The sequence below is a fragment of the Schistocerca cancellata genome, chromosome 2, assembly GCF_023864275.1.
Source record: "Schistocerca cancellata isolate TAMUIC-IGC-003103 chromosome 2, iqSchCanc2.1, whole genome shotgun sequence".
NCBI classification, from domain to species: Eukaryota; Metazoa; Arthropoda; class Insecta; order Orthoptera; family Acrididae; genus Schistocerca; species Schistocerca cancellata.
Window position 1 is genome coordinate 433,809,398 of NC_064627.1, and position 25,231 is coordinate 433,834,628.

The 25,231-nt window shown below is 41.6% G+C and overlaps 1 protein-coding gene across 1 annotated transcript in view; it reads right to left on the bottom strand.

Moving 5' to 3' along the window:
* LOC126161913 (tyrosine--tRNA ligase, mitochondrial) overlaps positions 1-25,231 on the bottom strand; it is a 121,895-nt gene that overhangs the window by 13,562 nt on the left and 83,102 nt on the right. The gene's annotated exons all lie outside the window — the stretch shown is intronic.

Genomic DNA, 25,231 nt, shown 5'->3' on the forward strand with positions numbered 1-25,231 from the left:
TTTATCCTCATGGTCTCTTCACGAGATATACGTAGGAGGAAGCAACATACTGCTTGACTCCTCGGTGAAGGTACCTGTATGTTCTTGACACTTCAACAAAAGCCTGTGCCAAGCTACTGAGCATCTCTCGTGCAGAGTCTTCCACTGGAGTTTATCTATCATCTCCGTAATGCTTTCGCGATTACTAAATGATCCTGTAACAACACACGCTGCTTTTCTATCTCTTCTATCAACCCTATCTGGTACGGATCCCACACCACTGAACAAGTGTACTGTAACCTACTTCCTTTGTTTTCGGACTGCATTTCCTTAGGATTCTTCCTATGAATCTCAGTCTGGCATCTGCTTTACTGACGATATGGTCATTCCATTTTAAATCACTCCTAATGCCTACTCCCAGATAATTTATGGAATTAACTGCTTCCAGTTGCTTGTAGCTAAATGATAAAGGATCTTTCTTTCTATGAATTCGCAGCACATTACACTTGTCTACATTGAGATTCAATTGCCATTCCCTCCACCATGTGTCAATTCATTGCAGATCCTCCTGCAGTTCAGTACAATTTTCCACTGTTACAACCTCTGGATATACTACAGCATCATCCACAAAAAGCCTCTGTGAACTTCCGATGTTATCCACAAGGTCATTTATATATATTGTGAATACCAACAGTCCTACGACACTCCCCTGTGGCACACCTGAAATCACTCTTACTTCAGAAGACTTCTCTCCATTGAGAATGACATACTGCGTTCTGTTATCTACGAACTCTTCAATCCAATCACACAATTGGTCTGATAGTCCATATGCTCTTACTTTGTTCATTAAACAACTGTGGGGAACTGTATAAAATGCCTTGCGGAAGTCAAGAAACACGGCATCTACCTGGCAATCCGTGTCTATGGCCCTCTGAGTCTCGTGGACGAATAGTGTGAGCTGGGTTTCACATGATCGTCTTTTTCGAAACCCATGCTGATTCCTACAGAGTAGATTTCTAGTCTCCAGAAAAGTCATTGTACTCGAACAAAATACGTGTTCCAAAATTCTACCACTGATCGACGTTAGAGATATAGATCTATAGTTCTGCACATATGTCTGACGTCCCTCTTAACAACAGGGATGACTTGTGCCCTTTTCCAATCTTTTGGAATGCTATGGTCTCCTAGAGACCTATGGTACACCGCTGCAAGAAGGGGGGCAAGTTCCTTCATGTACTCTGTGTAAAATCGAACTGGTATCCCATCAGGTCCAGCGGCCTTTCCTCTTTTGAGCAATTTTAATTGCTTTTCTATCCCTCTGTCACGTATTTCGATATCTACCATTTTGTCATCTGTGGTCAATCTAGAGAAGGAACTACAGTGCAGTCTTCTTCTGTGAAACAGCTTTGGAAAAAAGACATTTAGTATTTCAGCCTTTAGTCTGTCATCCTCTGTTTCAGTACCATTTTGGTCACATAGCGTCTGGACATTTTGTTTTGATCCACCTACAGCTTTGACATAAGACCAAAATTTCTTAGGAATTTCTGCCAAGTCAGTACATAGAACTTTACTTTCGAATTCATTGAACGCCTCTCGCATAGCCCTCCTCACACTACATTTCGCTTCGTGTAATTTTTGTTTGTCTGCAAGGCTTTGGCTATGTTTATGTTTACTATGAAGTTCCCTTTGCTTCCGCAGCAGTTCTCCAACTCTGTTGTTGTGCCACGGTGGCTCTTTTCCATCTCTTTCGATCTTGCTTGGCAAATACTCATCTAACGCATATTGTACGATGGTTTTGAACTTTGTCCACTGATCCTCAACACTATCTGTACTTGAGATAAAACTTTTGTGATGAGCTGTCAAGTACTCTGAAATCTGATTTTTATTTATTTATTTATTTTTTTTTTCACTTTTGCTAAACAGAAAAATCTTCGTACCTTTCTTAATATTTCTATTTACGGCTGAAATCATCCATGCAGTAATTGCTTTATGATCGCCGATTCCCTGTTCTGTGTTAACTGTTTCAAATAGTTCGGGTCTGTTTGTCACCAGAAGGTCTAATATGTTATCGCCACGAGTTGGTTCTCTGTTTAACTGCTCAAGGTAGTTTTCAGATAAAGCACTTAAAAAAAATTCACTGGATTCTTTGTCCCTGCCACCCGTTATGAATGTTTGAGTCTCCCAGTCTATATCCGGCAAATTAAAATCTCCACCCAGAACTATAACATGGTGGGGAAATCTACTCGAAATATTTTTCAAATTATCCTTCAAGTGCTCAGCCACAACAGCTGCTGAGCCAGGGGGCCTATAGAGACATCCAATTACCATGTCTGAGCCTGCTTTAACCGTGACCTTCACCCAAATTATTTCACATTTCGGATCTCCATCAATTTCCTTCGATACTATTGCACTTTTTATCATCATAAACTTGCCTCCCCCTTCACTGTCCAGCCTGTCTCTGCGGTATACATACCAATCTGAGTTTATAATTTCATTACTGTTTACATCTGGTTTTAGCCAGCTTTCCAGCCATAGTACTATCTGGGCATTGTGGCCGTTTATTATTGAGAGCAGTTCTGGGACCTTTCTATAGACGCTCCTGCAGTTTACTATTAGCTGATTAATATTGTTATTTCCTATTGCATTTTGCCTACTGCTACCTTGTCGCATCTCAGGAGGCGTCTTGCCGGGCCTAGGGAGGGAATTCTCTAACCTAAAAACCCCACATGTGCACTCCACACGTACTCCACTACCCTTGTAGCCGCTTCCTGGGTGTACTGCACGCCTGACCTATTCAGGGGGACCCTACATTTCTCCACCCAATAGCGGAGGTCAAGAAATTTGCACCCCAGATCTCCGCAGAATCGTCTGAGCCTCTGGTTTAAGCCTTCCACTCGGCTCCAAACCAGAGGACCGTGATCGGTTCTGGGAACAATATTACAAATAGTTAGCTCTGATTCCACCCCGCGAGCGAGGCTTTCTGCCTTCACCAACTCCGCCAACCGCCTGCATGAACTGAGGATGACCTCTGAACCCAGATGGCAGGAGTCATTGGTGCCGACATGAGCAACAATTTGCAGTCGGGTGCACCCAGTGCCCTCTATCGTCACTGGCAGGGCCTCCTCCACATCTCGGATGAGACCCCCCAGCAAGAAGACAGAATGAACACTGGCCTTCTTCCCTGACCTTTCTGCTATTTCCCTAAGGGGCTCCATCACCCGCCTAACATTGGAGCTCCCAATCACTAATAAACCCCTCCCCCCATGTGCCTGCTTGGACCTTGCTGAAGGAGCGGTCACATGTCCACTCACAGGCAGAGCGAGCAAGACCCTGCATTCGATCAGTTGCTTTATTTCTATTTAGGTACTGAGAACCACAACATGGTTGATGGTTTTTCCATCACTAGTACCACAACAGCATTGGCCTTTACGGACAATCCTATACTCAGTCAGGTCGTCTCTTTTGTGCAGCACAGTTGGCTAGAAAAGCCCCCGGTCTGTGCCTTGGATCCCTTGCGTAGTTACTTCTACCTCCAGCACTGCCTTTCTGTGTTTTACGGGGTTCTTTTGCTAGCTAAGGATGACGCTGCTCCCCAGGTTGTGATACCCACTTCCTTACGTCATAATGTACTGCAGCTTCTGCACATTGGTCATTGGGGCACCTCTCGTAACGAAGCTTTGGCCTGTCAGTGTTACCCTGGCAGTCTGGTACTCGCCAAAATTCGTGTGTGCATATCAGCCATGCTGCATTCCAGTTTCGTGTGTCAAGATACCTACGGTCATTGTTTGAAATGTTCCTGAGTTGTTGTTGTTGTCTCGCCATGTTTATCCCCTCACTTCTTGCTTGCTTGCCTCATGTTGTGTCCTGATTGGTCATAGTGTCTGTCATCCTCTGCTAGTTTTCCTGTCCTGTCTATTCATAGTTAGTGATACCTCCAGCGGCTCCCACCTGGTGGCTTCACATCTCCATTCTCTGCCATGCTCCACTCGCCGATCGCTCGCAGCTATAACATTGGCTATGAGGTAAAATGATCTGTAACATGGAGGCTAAGTTGGTCTGTCTCCAGGATGGTCTGTCTCCAGGAGCAACAACAGCAGTGTGTGCGAGCAACAACAGCAGTGTGTGCATGGTATCTTGATAGCCCTGTGAGTGAGGGGCAGGAATGGGTGGAGCGGCTGCAACAGACACATCGGTGATGGCTGTCTTTCTGACAGAGCATGTGCGTCTTCCAATGATGGGGACAGACTGCGGCAGAGTGGGTGGAAAAGCGCTTCGGGCAAGATGGAAGCGACCCATGTGACTGCCAACAAGGGACGACCAGAGGCTCCGAAGCCATAGAGACGTCGGACAAGGAGGAGTCTCGATGATGTTGCTCCCTGTGTGGGCTGTACCATGCCGATGGCACAAGGCATGCGTCCGGGGGGAGGACTCTAATGTTGCCACCTGTAGCCTTGCCATGAGACACTCATTCGCTGCTTGTGCAATTTCAAAGGAGTGGGCTATGCACAGAATGTCTTCTGGCCAGGGGTTATTGAGTTTCTACACAGCCTTGCAGAGCTCTGGATCGGCTGCCAGGTGAATGACAACATCGTGAATCAACGCCTTGCAACACTGATTGGGCAAGTGAAGTTGCATTTGCAGCTGAAACCCTGCAAGCCGTGACTCAAGAGCGGTATGGTTGAACGGTCTGTTTATGATACTGGTGGAACTCAAGCTGAGATGTCACGACAGGGTAAAATGGGAATAGTAGTTAGTCAGCAGCACATTTACCTCGTTAAAGGTGAGACCCATGGGGTCGGACAATGGTGCCAACTTGTGGAGCAGAAATAATGTGTCTCGTGATGCCCAGGACAGAGTAACGACGACTGTAGGGAGTCATCCGTGACCTGACATGCTGTGAAATGTTGTTTCAGATGATGCAAGTATGTTACCCAGCCTTCCAAGCAGAGGATGACAGACACTATGACCAACCAGGACACAACATGAGGCAAGCAAGCAAGAAGTGAGGGGATAAACACGCGAGACGACAAGAACTCAGGAACATTTCAAACAATGACCGTAGGTATCTCAACACACGGAACTGGAATGCAGCATGGCCAAGATGCACTCGCAAACTTTGGCGAGTACCAGACTGCCGGGGTAACGCCGCACGGATGCCTAAATACCTGACCACAAGAAACGTGATTGGCTGCGGGTTTCACGAGGTGTGGAGAGTGGCGCACTCACACGGCAAGGCTTGTGGCACAGGTTCGCGCTCGAGCACAGAGAACTCTAATGAGTATCCAGGTCCATACACTCTGGCATGCATTTAGCTTCTGTGCCTTCTGACACCAGAGTTCCTTTTATGGGACTATTTGTGTAAGGGTTTGTAATATCGAAAGAAGACAATTTACTCTTGTTAGAAATACTAACATTTTTAATTTGGTCACATTATTCTTGTGCATTTTTTGTGTGTTCTCAAATGTTGGAATTTGTTGAGTAAATAATTAAGTTTTCTGAATAAAGTGTATGGTAGTAGTCTGTCAATACTATTAACAACAGGAGCGATGGGCACATGTTGCTCATGAGTGTTTGGTTGTGCATGTAGTCTTGGGGCTGTGGGGTTCATTATCATGTATTCTCCTACTTCTTTTTCTTTGAAGAGCAAATTGGAATTTTTAAGGGCTTCTTTGATCTGTGTATTAAATTTGTTCATCGTGTCATGTCAGAATTGTTAAAACATCAAGTACAGTTGCAACTCGTAAGCCAGTACAAATGTAGAGACAGATTATGAAGGCACTGCTATTTTAGACATTTGAAAAATTTAAAGGTAACAATTTTTCTGATAATTCACACCATTGTGTTCTTATTTCGTATTGATAACACAGTGTGCTTTTCCATACAGATAATCACTGGAAAATTGCTTCAGAAGTGAAAACTCATTGTGAAAAGAAAGATTAAATAGACAATGACCTAAGTAGAAAAAATGCTGCATTCATTCAGATGATCTGCCTGTTGTTGAAGTGCAGCATCTACTGCAGTTGCAAATAATCAACTATTAAAAAGTGAGAGATGCTTCAGAGCAGTGTGTGATAAGAGTGTGGCATCAGCAATAGCAGTCCTGACATTGTTAAAGGCAGTTTCTGCTTTGATAGTCCACTGTAATTTGTCACTTGGGTTTGGTAAACTTCGTATGAAGTCATTCAGCAGAATAGCGAGAAACGCATGGTTGTAAACAAAGCAGTGATAATAGTTAGCAAGGCTAAGAAACCCTCATAATCCGTGGAATGTCCTCAGCTGTGGGAAGTTGTTTACGATTTCAGTTCTCTCCGTGGTGGCCCAATTTGTGCATTAATGATGTGATCCAGGAACTGAACTTCTTGTACTCCAGTCATACACCTGACAGACTGATTTCTAAACCATGTGAACAGAGATAAATGAAAAGTTGCCATTAAGTGACCCAGATGTTCCATTTCACAGCTGGACATCAACAAAACATCATCAATATAGACATAATAGAAGATGACATCACGTGTGACTTTGTCCATAAAAGGCTGAAAGGTTTGCACTGCTTTGCATAAACCAAAAGGCAGCCTAATGAACCCAAATTAGGCTGAATGGAGTATGTATGTTGGTCTTAGGTATGTCTTCTGGGGCAAAATCTGTAATTGGTAGAAAGCACATACCAAATTTATTGTTTAGAAAACTTGTTTGCTGTGGATATTGAATGAGAAATCTTCAACATGCAGCTCAGGAAAATAATTGAGAAATGTTCTGGCAATAAATTGCCGGTAATCATTGCATGGGTGCCATCTGTTGGTCTTCTATGGAACAAGAGGTGAGGCACTGTCTCTGTTCAACACACGACAGACCCTTTTGGTGAGCACAAATTGATCATTCCCACTCAGCTAACTTCAATGTATCGTGTGGAAACTGGTAAGGTCAAGTGTGAATTGGTGGTCCTGGCACTGTTAGAATATGGTGCACTGTCAAGTGTCACACAGCCACTAGTGCAGGTACCTGCTGAGTGACCTTCAGAAAAAGTCTAAAAAGTTTTAGATATGGAGAATCACCAGATCACGTGTATGGTAGTATTGTCTACATGGCATAAATGCCCATGGCTCACTAAATTAGTGTTTGGAAATATAAGGTAATTGGACAGATAAAAAATCTACTCACCAAGTGAGAAAACATATATAACGGTAAAGTAAATGTTTCTTCTGGCAGAAGGGATAAAGGGGAAGGAAAAGGGATGAAGGGAAAGGACTGCCTAGATTTAACAAATGGGCTGAGTTTGGAAATGTTGCCCAGAATTCCAAGTCAGGGGGGTCTTACTGGATGAGATGGGAAGGAAAGGTCAGAAAATAACATCATAGGAAACTAAAAGAGAATGAAGAAAGGAATAGTTACTGCAAAAAAATGCTGAGACCGAAGAAATTAATGTAAGTTAAGGCAAGGTGGGTGGAGAGAACCAAGGACATGTTGCAACATCAATTACCACCTGCGGAGTTCTGAATTCTCCAGACACCAGTTTCTCAGAACTCCATAGTTGGAAACTGGCATTACAAGTCCTTTGTTCTCCCTACTCACCTTCGGTCTCCTGGGTGAAATAGTTTTCTCTCTCTTGACCGTATCCCATACTACCTTTCACATACTATTAACACTATATGTCTCTTCTTCTTCTTTGGCCTATCTCAATCTAGTGTTGGGTACAGGACTCGTCCTTAATGTTTCCATTGTTTTAATTTCAAAGAGCCATCTAAAACCAGTGTGTTCCAGCCATCAGCTTCATATCATCAAGCCATCTCTTTTGGGGTTTTCCAAATACTGCTTTTGTGGTCCCATTGTCTCCAATGAACAATTCTAGGGAACCAAATGCTGTAATCCTGCTGATAACATATCCAATTCATTGCTACTTCAGCCTTGCAATGCCTATGTAGTGGTCAAAAACACGGTTTTTCACTAGTCTTATGCCTTAGACTACCTTTATAAGTGTTCAATAATCAGAGTTGAAGTCACATGTACCTTGTGTGACCAGCTCTGTTGTGGCACAGATAGTTTCTGGATGAAGAACGCCAATGGCTGCCAAAGTTGGTCTGTCTCTTCATAGGGGAGGATACCACAGCCAAATACTTATTGAATGAATGTGACTTTTTTTTTTCTACTTAGGCTGTTATTTGTTTAACCTTTCTACATTTTCACAAACAGTTTTGCTTCTGAAGACATTTTGTAGTACTGAAAAGCACACTACGTTACCAATACAAAATAGCGAAGACAATGGTGTGAAGGTAAAGTGTCAGATACCTAAATGGCAGCATCCTCACAATCTGTACCTCCATTCGTATTGGTTTACAAAATGAAACTGCACTTGACATTTTGAATGTGCAAAGGAATAATTTATTTATTTATTTTTATCTTGGGTGTGTTTTAGGGGTGTGTTTTTAAAATTGTTTTCTGTGTGCAATATAACTTTGATTTCCACGTGTTTAAAAGTTCTGGCTATTTTGTCTGAAATATTACCATAAAACGAGATAACTATGAAATTAGTCTTTTGTTTACTCATTTCTCTTTCTAGGGTAATGTCGTCGGTGGGTGGCTGAGAGCTATGCGAGTTTCAACTTTTGCTCGAACATTTCCTTAATCATTTTCTGATCAAAATCATACACTTTCACTAGTTTTCTAGGGTTGGCATTTCTTCATTAATTTTGTTTTCATACAGCTGAAAATTTATCATTATCCATAACAATCTGGGAAAGCATGCTTTTTCGTGGTCCTTTGTCTTTATTGTTATATCTAAAAAGTTGGTAAAGTTACCTACTCCTGTCTCACTGATGAATTTGATCTCATTAGGCATTCTATTTAGTTGTGCATGCGCATTAGTAATATAGTCTTCTGTACCATTCAACACAACTAAAGGGTTTTGCTGAGAATATGTCTGACTCATTGCCACCTCAGTCTCGCAATGCCTAAGTAGTGGTCAAAAACATGGTTTTCCACTAGTCTTTAGTCTTAGACTATTTTTGTAAGTGTTCAATAATCAGAATTTAAAAGATTATCATCTTGGACAGTTTCCAGCCTCTGGCTGGGTCTGTTTGGAACATAAGCCTCTCCATCGTCTTCTGTCTTGCCCCCATCTCTCTGTCTTCATCTTGGTCCGGTCTTCTCCTTTCTTCTGGATGCATTCCTCCACTCCTTTCAACCATCTGTCTCTCGGTCTTCCTCTCGGTCTCTTTCCTTCCAGTTTCATCTCGTGTATCCTCCAGGGTATCCTCTTCTCCTCCACTCGCTTATGCCCACACCATCTCAGCCTTGATTTCTCTATCTCCTCTTGTAATGGTTCCACCTTTATTAACTCTCTGATCCTCTCATTTCTTAACCTGTCTATCTTTTGTCACTCCAATACTGTTCCTCAAGAATATCATCTCACTAACTTCTACTTTGCTTTTATATCTTCCTTTCATAACCCGGGTTTCAGATGCATATGTCAGGAGGCTCAGGACGTAATATGATCAGCATAGAACCTTTTTACTGATTTGGGGTACATCCTTGCTCCATATTAGGCTTCTGACGCGCTTCCGAAATGCTTCTGCTTTTCTGCCCCGATCATTTATTTCCCTGTCATTTTTCCATCTTCCTGTATCAGACTTCCTAGGTACTTGAAACTCTCCACTCTCCTCAATCGTTCCCCACCAATTGTTATTCCAGTTGTTCATCTCTCCTTCGTTCTTGCTGTGATAATCATCTCACTCTTACTTACACTAAATTTCATCCCATATTCTTGTACTGTTTGTTCTCACATGTCCAACTGCTCTTGTACTTCCTCCTCTTCATTCCCCCAAATCATCAGATCATCTGCAAACACCATTGCTTTCATCTTTCCTTCATTATTTGTGCTACTGTACTCATTATCATCCATCACTACAATGAAGAGTAATGGTGAACATGCACTTCCCTGCCTCAAGCAATTCCTCTGTTCAATCCAAGCTGATCTCTCTCCTCCTACTTCCACACAGCTCACATTTTCATTGTACATTTCCCTTTCCTCCAAATCTGTTTTGCTATTACTCTGTTTTTCAGGGCTTTCCACACTTTGCTTCTATGTACACTATCATACGCTTTTTCAGTGTCCAGGAAGGTCATTAGTAGATCTATTCCATATTCATAATGCTGTTCCTGCAGTTATTTTACACCAAAAATTAGATCCACCATGCACCTCCCTGTTCTGAATCCATGTTGCTCCTCTCTCATCGTCAAATTCATGCTTACAAAACTTTTTAAAAATCTTTACACAATGACTCATCAGTTGCACTCTTTTCTATTTCCCTTCTTAAAGATCGGGACAAGTATTCCCTTCTTCCAGTCTTCTGGGATCATCATCTTTCTCCACACAATTTTCAGTACTTGATATATCCATTGCATCCCGACCTCTCCTGCTGCTCTCACCATCTCTACACTTAGCTCATCCAGACCTGGTGACTTCCCTCCCTTCATCTTGCCCAATGCTTCTTCCAGTTCTCTCCATGAAGGTCTTTTTCTATTTGCTGTTCCTCCTCTTTTTTCTTCTCAGCTTGTTCCTCCTCATCCAGGTCTCCATTTGGGTTCAGGAATTCTTCCCTTCCACATATTCTTGAATTCCTCCTTCTTCTCTACATCCTGGCCACTTTTTCACCATTCTGGCATAATCTGTCGTACTGTTCTTCCTCTTACTTTTTAATCATTCCATATAACACCTATTTTGAACCTTCACAATCCTCCTCCATCATTCTGGTCCACTGTTCCATCCACTTTCTTCTCTACTCCGCCACCATTCTTTTCACTTGTTTCTTTCTTGCTTGATACTCTTCCTTTGTCTCTACTGTTCTCTTCTGGAGCCATACCCTAAAGGCTTTATTCTTCTTCTGTATTATATCCTTTGTTTTATCATTCCACCACAGTGTTTCTTTCTATATCTTTTTGTTGCTTGTCCTCCCACATATTGCTTCCGCTGCACTTAGCAATGTTCCCTTGAATCTATCCCATTTCTCTTCTACCGTTTTTGGTTCATCCTTTGGGATGGTTTCCTTTACCCACTTGTAGGTACTGTAGCCTGCTTTCTTCCTCCTTCAACTTCCATACCATTATATGTCTCTCCTGGTTTTCTGTCCCTTTATTATCCTTGGTCCCTCTCAGGTGCATTACCAGTAAAAGGTGGTCACTATCCAAGGCCTCTGATGGTACTACCTTAATGCCACTGATGTTCCTATTCATCTCACTATTGTACAGGAAGTAGTCAACTATCGACTTTCTCTTTAAGTCTTGACTGTACCAGCTAATCTTGTGGCTCTCTCTTTTCCTGAACCAAGCCTTCCCAACCAGCAAGCCATTCCTTTGACCCAACTCCATAGTCTTTCACCTTCTTCATTTCGGCAGTCCTAACCCTCTGGTCCAAGCACACTTTCGCAGCCTTGTTTAAATCCCCCATTACTATCACATTCTTCTTTCCCATGTGCTTCTGCATTTCCTCTTCAAACTCTTGCTTCTCCTCAGAAGTGCAACCCACCTGCGGCGCATACACTTGTGTTTCCTCTATGGTCATCCCCTTGAGTGATATTCTGGTCTTCATCATCGTATCACTTATTCTTTTCACTTCCTCTTTTAATCCATCTCTTACTACTATTCCCATTCCATTTCTCCTTCCCTCCTCATTTCCACTCCATTACAGTCAGTAGCCTTTCCTCAGTTCTCTCCTTCCTTCTCCTTTCCATCTCATTTCAGCTAACTGCAATAGGTCTAACTTCCTTCTTTCCATCATGTCTACCATCTCCTCCACCATTCCAGTCAATGTTTGTATATACAGGGTTATTACAAATGATTGAAGCGATTTCACAGCTCTACAATAACTTTATTATTTGAGATATTTTCACAATGCTTTGCACACACATACAAAAACTCAAAAAGTTTAGGCATTCACAAATGTTCGATATGTGCCCCTGTAGCGATTCGGCAGACATCAAGCCGATAATCAAGTTCCTTCCTCACTCGGCGCAACATGTCCCCATCAACGAGTTCGAAAGCATCGTTGATGCGAGCTCGCAGTTCTGGCACGTTTCTTGGTAGAGGAGGTTTAAACACTGAATCTTTCACATAACCCCACAGAAAGAAATCGCATGGGGTTAAGTCGGGAGAGCGTGGAGGCCATGACATGAATTGCTGATCATGATCTCCACCACGACCGATCCATTGGTTTTCCAATCTCCTGTTTAAGAAATGCCGAACATCATGATGGAAGTGTGGTGGAACACCATCCTGTTGAAAGATGAAGTCGGCGCTGTCGGTCTCCAGTTGTGGCATGAGCCAATTTTCCAGCATGTCCAGATACACGTGTCCTGTAACATTTTTTTCGCAGAAGAAAAAGGGGCCGTAAACTTTAAACCGAGAGATTGCACAAAACACGTTAACTTTTGGTGAATTGCGAATTTGCTGCACGAATGTGTGAGGATTCTCTACCACCCAGATTCGCACATTGTGTCTGTTCACTTCACCATTAAGAAAAAAAGTTGCTTCATCACTGAAAATAAGTTTCGCATTGAACGCATCCTCTTCCATGAGCTGTTGCAACCGCGTTTGACTTTGTCATCGGGTGTCAGGGCTTGTAGCAATTGTAAACGATAGGGCTTCTGCTTTAGCCTTTTCCGTAAGATTTTCCAAACCGTCGGCTGTGGTACGTTTAGCTCCCTGCTTGCTTTATTCGTCGACTTCCGCGGGCTACGCGTGAAACTTGCCTGCACGTGTTCAACCGTTTCTTCGCTCACTGCAGGCCAACCCGTTGATTTCCCCTTACAGAGGCATCCAGAAGCTTTAAACTGCGCATACCATCGCCGAATGGAGTTAGCAGTTGGTGGATCTTTGTTGAACTTCGTCCTGAAGTGTCGTTGCACTGTTATGACTGACTGCTGTGAGTGCATTTCAAGCACGAGATACGCTTTCTCGGCTCCTGTCGCCATTTTGTCTCACTGCGCTCTCGAGCGCTCTGGCGGCAGAAACCTGAAGTGCGGCTTCAGCCAAACAAAACTTTTATGAGTTTTTCTACGTACCTGTAGTGTGTCGTGACCATATGTCAATGAATGCAGCTACAGTGAATTTATGAAATCGCTTCAATCATTTGTAATAGCCCTGTATAATGTTCCAAATCTTAGTCCTCATTTAAAGCCAGTTCACTGTCAATTAAATCCGCCCTTTCCGAGGCCTGTTCTATTTTTGAAAGCAGAAATCATAATCCACTACTGGCTTGCTGGGCCTATCGTAGCTTCACCAGAGCCCCGTCAGCCCTCACTTTTCAAGGTTCCTGTAGGACCTTCACAGTTACTGTAGCAGTCCCGGGGCATGCACAGTCCCCACTGTACCCCACTCCTACAGGCACAGGCAATCCCCTATTTCATGCTGTTGCCCGTCTCCGACAACTTGGACAAGGAGTTGGACTTGTGGGAGAATTTAAAAGATAATTAAAAAAAAAGTGAAGGCAAATGATATCATTTGACTTCACAAAGTTGTAAACAAATGTATGACACATTACAGCTATAACAATTTTACCATTGTGTTTAGACTTAAGGAAATGGTGATTAATGGAAGCAGTTATCAAGTGTCTTGGACATGATTGCATAACTATTTTTCACTCAGAATATTTGTCATTTAATGTTACCTTCATGATGTCCACCTTATGATTATTACATTTCATACAATGTTCCTGTTCCTGACGGTGTGTCACTGAAGCACAATAGAAAGAAAATAAACCTTATATATGTCATTTTTACGTTTTCTGTTATTAATTAGTAGCTTTGGTATTCTTCTTCTTCTTCTTCTTCTTCTTCTTATTATTATTATTATTATTATTGTTTTTGTTGTTATTAACATCATCATGGCAGACTGTATGTTTTTTGCTTCCTTTTATTTATGAAGCATCAGTAAATGGAAGACTGGTTGTTTTTAGCTTCCTTTTATTTGTGAAGCATTAGTGACCTGTAATACGTAAAACCAAAGCCTCCTAATCCCATACTCTGAAGAGTCATGGATGTCTATCCAAGGGGCCAGATTTCGGCTCATGGGGCCATGCCTGGGCCCGAGTGCCAAAGTGCTCAGCCATAAATAAAAGGAAGTGAAATGTGTAAGGTATAAAAACAAACAGCCTTTCATTTAGTTGCAAACACTGATGACCCAAAACATTTTGACCATTGCTTAATAGCTTGTTCATATGTCTTTGAAACAAAATATATCACAGATTCTGCATATCAGGGATCTGACAGTTTGTTGGTAACTTTATGGATGACATTAGATGTCTACACACAGGTCATGTAATTCACATAAATAATGGGCCACTGATTTGCATATGCCCAGATGGGTTCCATAGGATTTACATCAGGCAAATTTGGTTGCTGAGACATCAATGTGAGTTCATTATAATATTCCTCAAACCACTGTAGCATGTTTATGGCTCCAAAACACAAATAACTATAATGCTGAAAAATGACATCACCGTCGGGAGAGACACCAAGTGTGAAGGGATGCAGGTGTTTCACAGCTGTCAGCATGTCTTTGATCACTACCACAAACCCCATGCAAGTGCAGGAATATGTCTCCCATAGCATAATACTAATTCCACTAGCCTGTCTGTGGCACATTGCACGTTTCGAGCCACCATTCACCTTGATGACAGCGTTGGAGACGACCATCGACATCTATAGCAAAAATGTGATTCACCCGAAGAGCAAACACATTTCCATTGATCGACCATCGAATCCTGATGGTCCACTGCCCAGTACAATCATAAATGACAATCTTGTTGGATCAGCATGTGAACATGTAAGGGTGTCTGTTGCGGCACACCATGTTTAACAATGTATGATGAACAGTGTGCTCCAAAACACTTATGCGTACACCAGCGTTATGCTCTTTTGTCAGAGATGCCACAGATCACCATGTATCCTACTTTACAGAACAGACATGCCTCCTAATCCCATACTCTGAAGAGTCATGGATGTCTATCCAAGGGGACAGATTTCGGCTCATGGGGCCATGCCTGGGCCCGAGTGCCAAAGTGCTCAGCCATGCTTCACATTCTCCCACTGCCACATCACACTGTCTGGGCCCAACGAGGGGGAAGAGGGAAGAACAGTGAATGTGCAGCATTTAAATGGCAGTACAGTTGCTCTGCATGCGACCTGATTTTATATTTCACTTGTCTTAACAATATAGATCACAAACAAAACAAGTTTTCAGTATTAATTAATTATTTTTGGCACATTGAAGACATAATACAATTTTTACCTGATACAAACTGTCAGCATATCGACAGATACACACAATTTCACAGAGTTTCACATTCAAGTTGCCACGTAATCGTGACTTATTTAGTTTCATAATTGAAAACAGATATTTCACGCTAATATGTCAATCGAAATATTGCGAGGACTTTTGCAACCTCATTAGGGATACTTGGAAAATCTACCTGAGGAAAGGATTGTAGAGTCCTGCACAGTTTTAACCTAAAAAGATTTACCACTTAAACTGGAATTACCTTGCAGGTCTGTCAGTTATATGCGCACACGGCACAGGATGCTTTCAACTGATACAGCAAATGATCTTCAAAAAGCTCGAAAAGAGATGTAGGACTGAGTGTCTTCAAAATCTTTATAAAACTATCCTTTTAATTTTTGCAAGGCCACAGTAAATTGTTCAGACCCCATGCTTTCTTTGATGCCAGTAAGCCTAGGGAACTGGACTGTCTTTGTCAGATATGCCCCTTCTACAATGCGATTTTCTTTTTAAATACATCCCTATCATATTAGAAATAAGTTGAGTCTCACCTCGGAAAGTCTTACTGTGAGCAGTGTGCCGTCAAGTCACTTAAAGTGCGAAGTCTGTTTTAATTTTCATCCCTGAATTCCTCTTTCCTTCATAACTTCAACAACAGCAAGTTTTAAACTGAAAAATCATTCCAGGCATCCCCCTTGACTTAGTCACCATACTATGAAGTAATATATGAAGTACCCATTGTCTTCATTTATTTCCACTGAAAACTGTTGCAACTGACAATGGAATAATGGGTGCGACTCCAGGAAATTTATCATTCATACCATCAATTTCTTCAAGTGTGCCATGCCCGCAAATTTACCATAGAGTACTTCTTGATGTACAGAACAATGAATCACGTCTGTCGATTGTTGTAATTTTTTGCTCTTTCATATTTAAATTCTCACTGCATGGTAGTGTAACGGTGTTTCATAGCATATAAGCAGCATTCCTTAATTATGCAAATTAAGATTTCTCATCCCTCTCTTGTTATTCCCATTCATTTTAAAGGACTGTGCTAAACTGCCTCTTTTTGTGCAAACAGCCACTGGACCTGTGAACGTGCTTCAGACCACGAACAAACAGTGAAGGATAAACAGCAATGACACCATGATTCTGCCGAACTAAGAGAGTTGTGCCCACCGAGAAATGCTGCATCACAATGCTAAATGAAATATTGTGCTGTTCCAAGTACTTCCAAGAAGGAGCGAGCAAACCTGAGTGACAGGCTGGGCCTCGGCATGCCCACACATGCTGCATACGTGAAGTTTCGCATGTTGTGGCTGGCCCTAATTAAGCACCTAGTGTTAGTTTCACTGTCCTTCTACTTCTTTCCGTACATGCTCACAACAGTAGCACATGAACATTCGACCATCTTCACCGTTTTCGAGAAACTCGTTCACACGTTCTGAGTAATAATAATCTGCCCTTTTTCAAAGTCCCTTATCTCAGCAGATTTCATTTGCAGCCCATACCTTCATCAGGATGATCCCTTGTCTGTGTCTACTCTGCTTACATATATTTACCGTGTCATGTGACTGCAGCACCACCAGGTGGCATCCGACATTGCAGTTGGCAGTGGTGATAATGTTTTGGCTCATCAGTGTGGATGGACCACATATCCAAGAAGATAATAGCAATAATAATAAAATAATAATAATAATAATAATAGCAGTTGATTGAATTAATTTTTTGGTAATTTTTACAATAAAAGATCCAGTCTGTAATATATGAAACATAAGCCTTGCCCGATATTTACAAGCCAAAATAAGCAGAAAGGTTGCCCTTGTGAGTTGATTCTACAGAAAAAAATCAAACTCCAAATAATCATTTTCTGGGGCTGGTATGTGCAGGATGTACCAACTACATAATCTGATGTAATACATCCACTATGATCCAAATAAAAAAGACAAAGGGAGTACAGTACCAAGAAGTTTGGAAATGACAGATGTACAAGCAGCTCATACTCCATATTTTATTTCATTAAAACTATTATTACCTCCTCTTTATCCCCAGTTCATGCTTCATCAAATGCTCAGCATGTGAATACTGCATTTGGAACAGTAAATATCCTAACTCACATTCTTTATTTATTTGCTATGTCACATTAGCATTAGACATAATCACTCAAAGTCTTGTATACTGTTAAATGACACATGGATTTCACCCATAGAGAGCAAAATGAGATGTCAGGACAACAGAAGATTTGTTTAATTAACTTATTTATTCCAGCCCTGGGTCGTAGTACATCAGGAACAGCTTGGTAGAGGCATTCAGTTGCCTTTCATGCGAAATAATATACGTCCCACATTTCTGGCAGAGCAAAGAGGGGGACGAGGGTGATGTAACTTCAATGTCACTGTCAGTGATGTCTCTAACTGCGAACATAATGACAGCAGTGCAGCTGACAGAACTGTGGAGACTGGCGTGATCTCCTTCCAGTGAGTGAGCTGCTCTCTGCCCTGCCGGTTGCTGCTCTCATGAATCTGGGCACACTTCCCCCTCCTGTTGTTGAACAGTGGACCCCGTCCTGCATTTCAGTATGTTGCTCCAAGTGTCGCAGGCATGTGGTGCAGGCTGTGATATGAGATGTAATTATTGTAGTAAACAAATGCCTGAGTATTTATACACTCCAGACTGTATTAGTTTAGGGCTTACAGACACGTACTCCAGACACTTCTGTGGTGGCAAATGAGGAAAGGCATCTGTCCTTCCACTAGCATATTGCAGTGTTGGCTGTTGCTATATGGAGCCCAGCTGGCTCTGCTTGCAAAGCCTGTTGGCCATGTTTTGCTTGGCAACGCATAAGACTATTGCCTGCCTGTGCAGGCTCTGTTGCAGCATAATTCTGCTCTGGCATACTTTTTGACCAAATATGGTTGATATGCTACATCATCTTCCTTTTTAACATGACCAAATTACATTATCCTTTACACTAGAGTTCCTGATGACCAGTCCTTCTGGCTCTTTTTTGCTCTTAAGAATTATTCTAACAACTGGTTTCCTTAAGTGTATCACTTAACCTTACACATTTCTTCAGGGCACTTTGCCCTGCCCCTTAACTCAAACATCATGTAAGTTATTCGATTACTAGTCTTCTTGCATAATAACTTATAACTCTCTGTTCCAAACTTACAAGCTAAAATGCATCAATTATCCTTAATACTACCCCCTCCTGCATTCACCTTCCTTCTACTGCTTTTATGCTTGGGATATCCAATCCACTGGAATCTAAATGACAGCTGGGTCTGAAATCAGTTTTATGCTGCATCTACTATGTACCAAAACAAGTATTACACTCAGCAGAACAAGTGCCGCTGTGGTGGTAGGTATGACAATAGTCTATGTTGTGTCCTGATAACAATTCTTCCAATATAAATTTATATGCTGCACTAAGGTTTCCATGGAGACTTGTCTCTTCTGCTGGTTCAGAAGAGCATTTATGGACTGCATTAATTCTGGCCCTAGAGTTTGATTTAAGCTGGTTTGATTTGCAGCAGGTGTACTTCCATGGGCTCTCTGGCTAAGGTAAATGAAGTTGCGAAATATTCAGGAGAGTTATCCCTTGAAATCATGGTGGGCAGATGGAAAGTAGGCCCCATTATCTCGCACACTGTTGCCTTTAATAACAACTAGTCCTCTTTAATTCTAACTTCTTTGCTGAAGTAAGCTTCCCTTCTCAAAAGAACTAGCCGCTACTACCATCTTGTCAAAGGTAGAGTACAACCAACATGCCTAGACCTGCTGAATGTACAGTTCCGGGTCCCTTCTTTCTTGCGTTCTTTTACCTCCTTTTGTCCCATTAGCAGTTTATCTGTGCAGGAGTCCTACCCCTCTCTTATTACCATATTCGGACAGACTGTGATTTCCCCTTGACAGCATTTTTATAACTTTGCTTACTCCATTTCTACACTTCTTCCCCTGTCTTTTGCAATTAATAATGGTCATTGTGTTCTTACTTTTACAAATTTCTTCAGTATCCCCCACTTGACAGGATATGCATGCACTATGTAGCACTCATAAATGGAAATGTAAACTTTTTCTCCATCAGTTCTCACCGATACTGTGACTACCTTGAAATAAAACAGAAATTTTTTGTGCTCGGGATCTAAAACCAATCGCAACTCCAGTGGTGGTTCCTTCTGCAATTTCCTTAGACCCCCTAAATACAGCTCTGGTGACAACAAGTTTACCCTTGACTGATCTCTTACAGCCTGCTGCCTAGCCTCCTGTAGTTCTGGTACTTTACCTCGTGCTTCCCAAACACTGTCTTCTACGGACTGCAAACATTTTGTCATTACTACTTCCTTACCTAAGAGTTCTGCTTCGATTTGCAGCTCTCTCATATTCTGATTAACTGACTCTTCTATAGCTCTGGCTGACTTCTCCAGTCAGTAGTTGTAGTAGTCATGTGTTATTCAATACATCTGCATAGTGTGCTAATAACTCACGGCTTTGTTCCCCTTTGCCCACTACTTAACCTATTCTATGATGTCATTCACCCTTCGAGTGTCTCCCTCATTAGCAGTGCCAAATATTTTTTTATACAAGCCAACCTCCTGCATAGATCCCACCCCTCTTCATTCGCTTATGTAGAGTAACCCTCAGTACCTGGGTCACCTCACTCATTAACTTCTCATACACTCCCATGAACTCTCTGACATACCCCCAGCACTTCCTGTGAGTATCCCGCACCTTTCAGTTTCCTGAAGGAATTTGTGAAGGAATTTGTCGAATGCTTCTTCCTATCTTCTCACCTCATTATGCATCTCCCATGTGCTGAGTACCACCTGTATCACCTAGTGATGAGTGGTGATCACTATGTCTTCCTGCTTGGTGAACAGTACTCCCCCTTCCAGGTGGTGGTTCCAAACGCTTCCACCCTAATAAAGCTCAGTAGTCCCACTACGAACTGCACAATCTCGCCTTCACTGCACTTCACCTGCAGGCAGCAATATCTATCAATTTTCTTCCCATAAATTCAATGCTACTCCGCAGCTGCTTATACTAATTACACAGAATTTATACCTAATCTAAAAAGGAAATATTAAATGACTCTCCTATGCCTTAATCCATATGGGTTCCTTGGTCACGTTCCATTCACAACCTCTTGCTTATCTACTGATACCTTTCTCCTCACTTTCCCTTTCCAGTCCACATCTCCTATCCTGGAATAACTTACGGACTTTCTTGAAAAGGTTTCAACCACCCTTCATGCAAAATTGCCATTCTCGTTGGCAACAAAATCTTGACATTTACTGGCAATGTAGTTTCTACCACTTGGTGTGGCCCCTGAGACTTCAAAAACTTCTTTGTTTTTCCCTTCAGCATATACAAAGTTGATATTATCACACAGTGACCAACCTTATATTATGGCATTCTTGCGGTATGGCCTATTCCTTCTTCCTGTTTCTGCAGCGTTTGTGTATTTGCCCTCCATACTGTATTCCAAATTTTCCTAATCACTCTGGCAAATTCCTTAACAGACTCTCCAGTCTCCCCTTTCTTCATTTTCAATTTGTTGAATGGTACTACTTCATAAAGTGATAACCCTGTATTATGCTGGTGGTGGTTTTTTTTAGTTGTAGACATAGACTACATACTTTAAATAGACATCCCAGTTGGTGTGATGTAAGTCAACATAGAATCCAAGCATTCACTTTTTCGATTGGCTTGTGGATGGAGAGGACTTGTCCTTAACTTCTTCATATCCAATAACTTACACAATTCCTTGAATTTATCTGATATTAAGTTCATTTCCTGATCTGATATTGTTGTTTCAGGCACTCCAAACTTCAGTATCCAATTATTCACAAGTGCCTCTGCCACTGTTGCTGCTTGCTGGTTTGGCATCGCGACCTTTTATACGGATCTTGAAAAATGATCTATGACTGTGAGTCTGAACTTATTCCCTGCAGGTGTTTTATTGACTGGGCCTAAAACATCAGTCCACAGAAATGTGATTGGTGCTAATGCTTCAAGTCCTGCAACAATACTCTCGTTTGGCACAAATCCACTCTCTAAGCACACGATGCAATTCCCCACACAATGGTTTACAACCATCTATGCATTATTCCACCAATACCTTTCTGCTACTTTTGTGCTGGTAGAACTGTAACCTCCATGACCTGCTAATATGAGACCATGAGCTTCTCTTAACACTCTATTCCTTATCTTGCTGGTACCACTACCCACAGTCCCAACTTGGTTTCTCTCCATAGCAACTCATCCTGCATACAAAACTGTGACTGCTTGAAATACTGCTTACAGTTTTCATCTGCTCTCTGTGCAGTTCAGCATTCCTGATGCTCATTACCTCCAATATGTAATACTGCTACTTTTCTACTTATGCCATCCACATTTCTGAACTTCTTCCCAGGTTTACACATGACTTCGAAATCAAATTCACTTAGTCTTACTGTACATTGTGTCAGCCTTAACCCCAACAGTCATCTTAACCTCACATGGTCTGTTATCACAAACTTTTTACCATACTGATAATATTTGAAATACGTGACTCTATAAATACCATACGTGACTCTAAAAATACCAGTACGGCTTGACATTTCTTTCTCCATTGTGGGAATAATTTCTTTCTGTGGAATTTACTTTTCTTTATGTGTAAGATACCAGACCTTACACAACTTCTACCTCTTTTGACAACACATAGTCACATGCATGGTTTGATGCATCACATGATATAATAAATACTCTATTAAAATCCAGAAAATCAGGCTCGATGTTAAACCTTCTTTTAGCTCCTCAAAAGCATGCTAGTACTCTTCTGACCACACAAATTTAGTACCCTATTTTAACAAAAGGGTCTACAGTCTGGCAATACCTGCAGATCCTTTCACAAACCAGCAGTAATAGTTTGTGACTCCGACGAGTGACTGCAACTCCTTTAGACAATTTTGTACAGGAAATTTATGTGCAGCTCTCACCAATCTTGGGTCTGTCTTAACCTCGATCTTTACTTATGATATGACCTAGGTATGCTACCTCTTTCATCACAAAATTGCACTTTTCTGTACTCAGTGTTAACTTTTCTCCTTTTAACCTTAGGGATATTTCAGTTAATCACTGCATAAGCAGTTTTGTATCACTCCCATATCATCAAGATGAACTAAGCATTGGTGTGGTTTTAAACCACTGAGTATGCCATCAAAAAATCTCTGAAACGTTGCAGGTGCATTTTTTTTATCCAAGTGGCATTCTTCTGTATTTGTAGTGTCCCCAGGGTGTTGAAAATGCTGTTTTGTATCAATCCTGGGGGTGAAACTTATATGTGTATAATAACCACTCTTCAAATCCATTGTTGAAAAATATCTGCATTGCCCTAAATGGTCCAAGATTTCTGTGATGATTGGCAAAGGGTAGGCATCCATTATGGTTTTCACATTTAGATGTCTGTCACCGCAACAGAACGTATACTTTTGTGTTCCACACATTGATTTTTATGACACAATAACTTTTCCTGCCCCCCTGCCCCATGCACTATTACTTTCTTCAGTTATTCCACCTTTCAGCTATTGATCGATAAATTCCTCCAAAATTGGCTGTAAATACCTTGGTTTTCTGTAACGTTTGCCGTAAATTGGTGATTCATTTCTCGTTGATATGCAGTGCTGTGTAATATGTATAGCTGATAATAGACCTTTTGGAAAAAAATAAATCCCTAAAAACCAAAACTAATTTTTTCATTATTTCCTGTTGTTTCCCTCTAGGTGCTACACTTTTCCTTGCAATGCAATTTCAGCTGCGTTCGGCGATTGTCCGTTGCTGAGACCCTTCATGTCCCACTCTTCTTCCTGCAGGATATCCATATTACAATTAACAACCCCTTTATTAAACCTACGTCCTCTGTGCTAAAATTATCTATAAAAATAGATACCTTCTTTTGAGCCTTTATTTCTTGTATGCATACAATACCTCTTTTGACAAAGCAATCCGCCTGATCTAATACTTCATTCTCTTCTAACAGCTGCCCCACACACAAAATTCCTACCAACAACCTCAACACTTCCCCAAAGTAATTTCCCAGTACCCTTAGGTACCAATCAGGCAAACCAAGTCTTAGTGTGATCATTCATGGTTAAATCGGTTCGCGACAGACTCCCTTTGCAACATTGCTCACTGGCAATGGCTTCAACTAACTGAAACACTTTTCGGTTAAGTTCCACCCTATGTTGCTGAAGATCGATTATGGCACAATGATACAAGAAATCTAATCCTATAATCATGTCGCAGCCCTCACTCACATGTGGCACAATCTCTACACATTGTTTAAATTGAACTGTATTCAGGCAAAAGTCTATGTCCACCAATCCTAACGGTGTGATATCTTTACTCCTCAGACCATGCAACTGTACCGTCGTGGGTCTTATTTGCTTATGTTTCACCAGATCACTACTGGCTACTGACATGCGCCCCTGTGTCCATGCAATTCTTTTTTCCTATTATTCCTCTTATAGTACAATCCACTTCTGCATATGATTTCGTAGCATCCAGTCTTAGTGGCAATGTTCACTGGTGGACCTAGGGTTCCCGTAGGTGTTTTCACCTCGAGGCTCGTGACACTGCCTCCTTACATGCCCTGTTCGTCCACTCCTGAAACATTTTATATTACCTGCAAACACTGTCCATTTACCCTGCATTCCAGTCAACAAATTATTCTCGTCACAAGCTATTGATAACCACACTGCTGTGCGCAAATCCGTTGGACCGCCTGTCCGTACATCTCTTGATTCTTCCGCAAGCAGCTCTCTTAAAAAACCATCGAGCACCCTCTGCTTAGCTTCGTGCAAAATAATTTCATTGGCTACAGCATCCTGTCCAAATTCATAGATACATCCATTAATTTTCTTTATTGTATCCAAGAACTATTCCACAGTTTCCGTATTTCTTTTAATTATTACCCCTAATTGTTCCTAGAGTGTAGGGCACTATTTCATTTCGTTTATCTATGAATTAAACATTCTTTAAATTCTTTGAATGTTATGGCTCCCTTAAGAGTTTCTGTATACCCTACATAAATTTTACCTTCCTCTATTACCCTCTATTTTGCAACACTCATTAAGTCCTTACCAGACCAACCTTCCATCTCAGCCAGGCCTGCACATTCTTAGTTGCCTTGCCAGAAAAAGGAACAGTTAAACAAGTGTCTGACAAAAATACACCCTGATGTGACGACTGCAATTCTACCAACCCTCGCAGTTCTGTATTATTCACAGTTGGTTGTACTATCTTTCTTAACGATATGCGTACTGCTTCCAGCTCTGACACACCTTGCGCCTCTAGTTCTGTTAAAGTGTTGTCCTTGAGAACACTTATTTTGAGAACTAACATTCACAAGACAAAAAAAACAAAATACATTAACTTAATTCTTTTGTCTAATCATGAGCCATCTCAAACCTTGGCATTGCTAGATATATGCCCATAATTACATATATATATAACATTTTACTAGAACTTATTCCGTACATGACACTGAGCGGCCCTCAAGGTAACACAGTGCACTTCTAACAGGCACTAACCAAACTTGATCCCATTACCTCTAAAACTAGACAAATCCAATGGTGCTCTACTCACAGTAAAATCTACTTTACCAAATGTACACCTGTCAACCTTTTCTCCATCACCCAAATAAAATAAAAAATTTTGGACTCACCGTACCGTATGCTGCTGGTTCAGACATTACTCTAAGAAGGTGATGTCAATGATCTGACACCAGTGTTAGATGACCTATGGGTCATCATCTGTGGAGAGGAAATGAGATGGCAGTATGACAGTAGATTTGTCTAATTAACTTCTTTATTCTGGTCCTCAGGAATGGCTTGGTGGAGATGTCCAGTTGTCTCTCACAAAACAATAGAGGTCCATCATTGCTTACAGAGCAAAGAGCAGGGTTGAGCATGGCATCACTTGAACGCTGTTGTCAGCGGTGTCT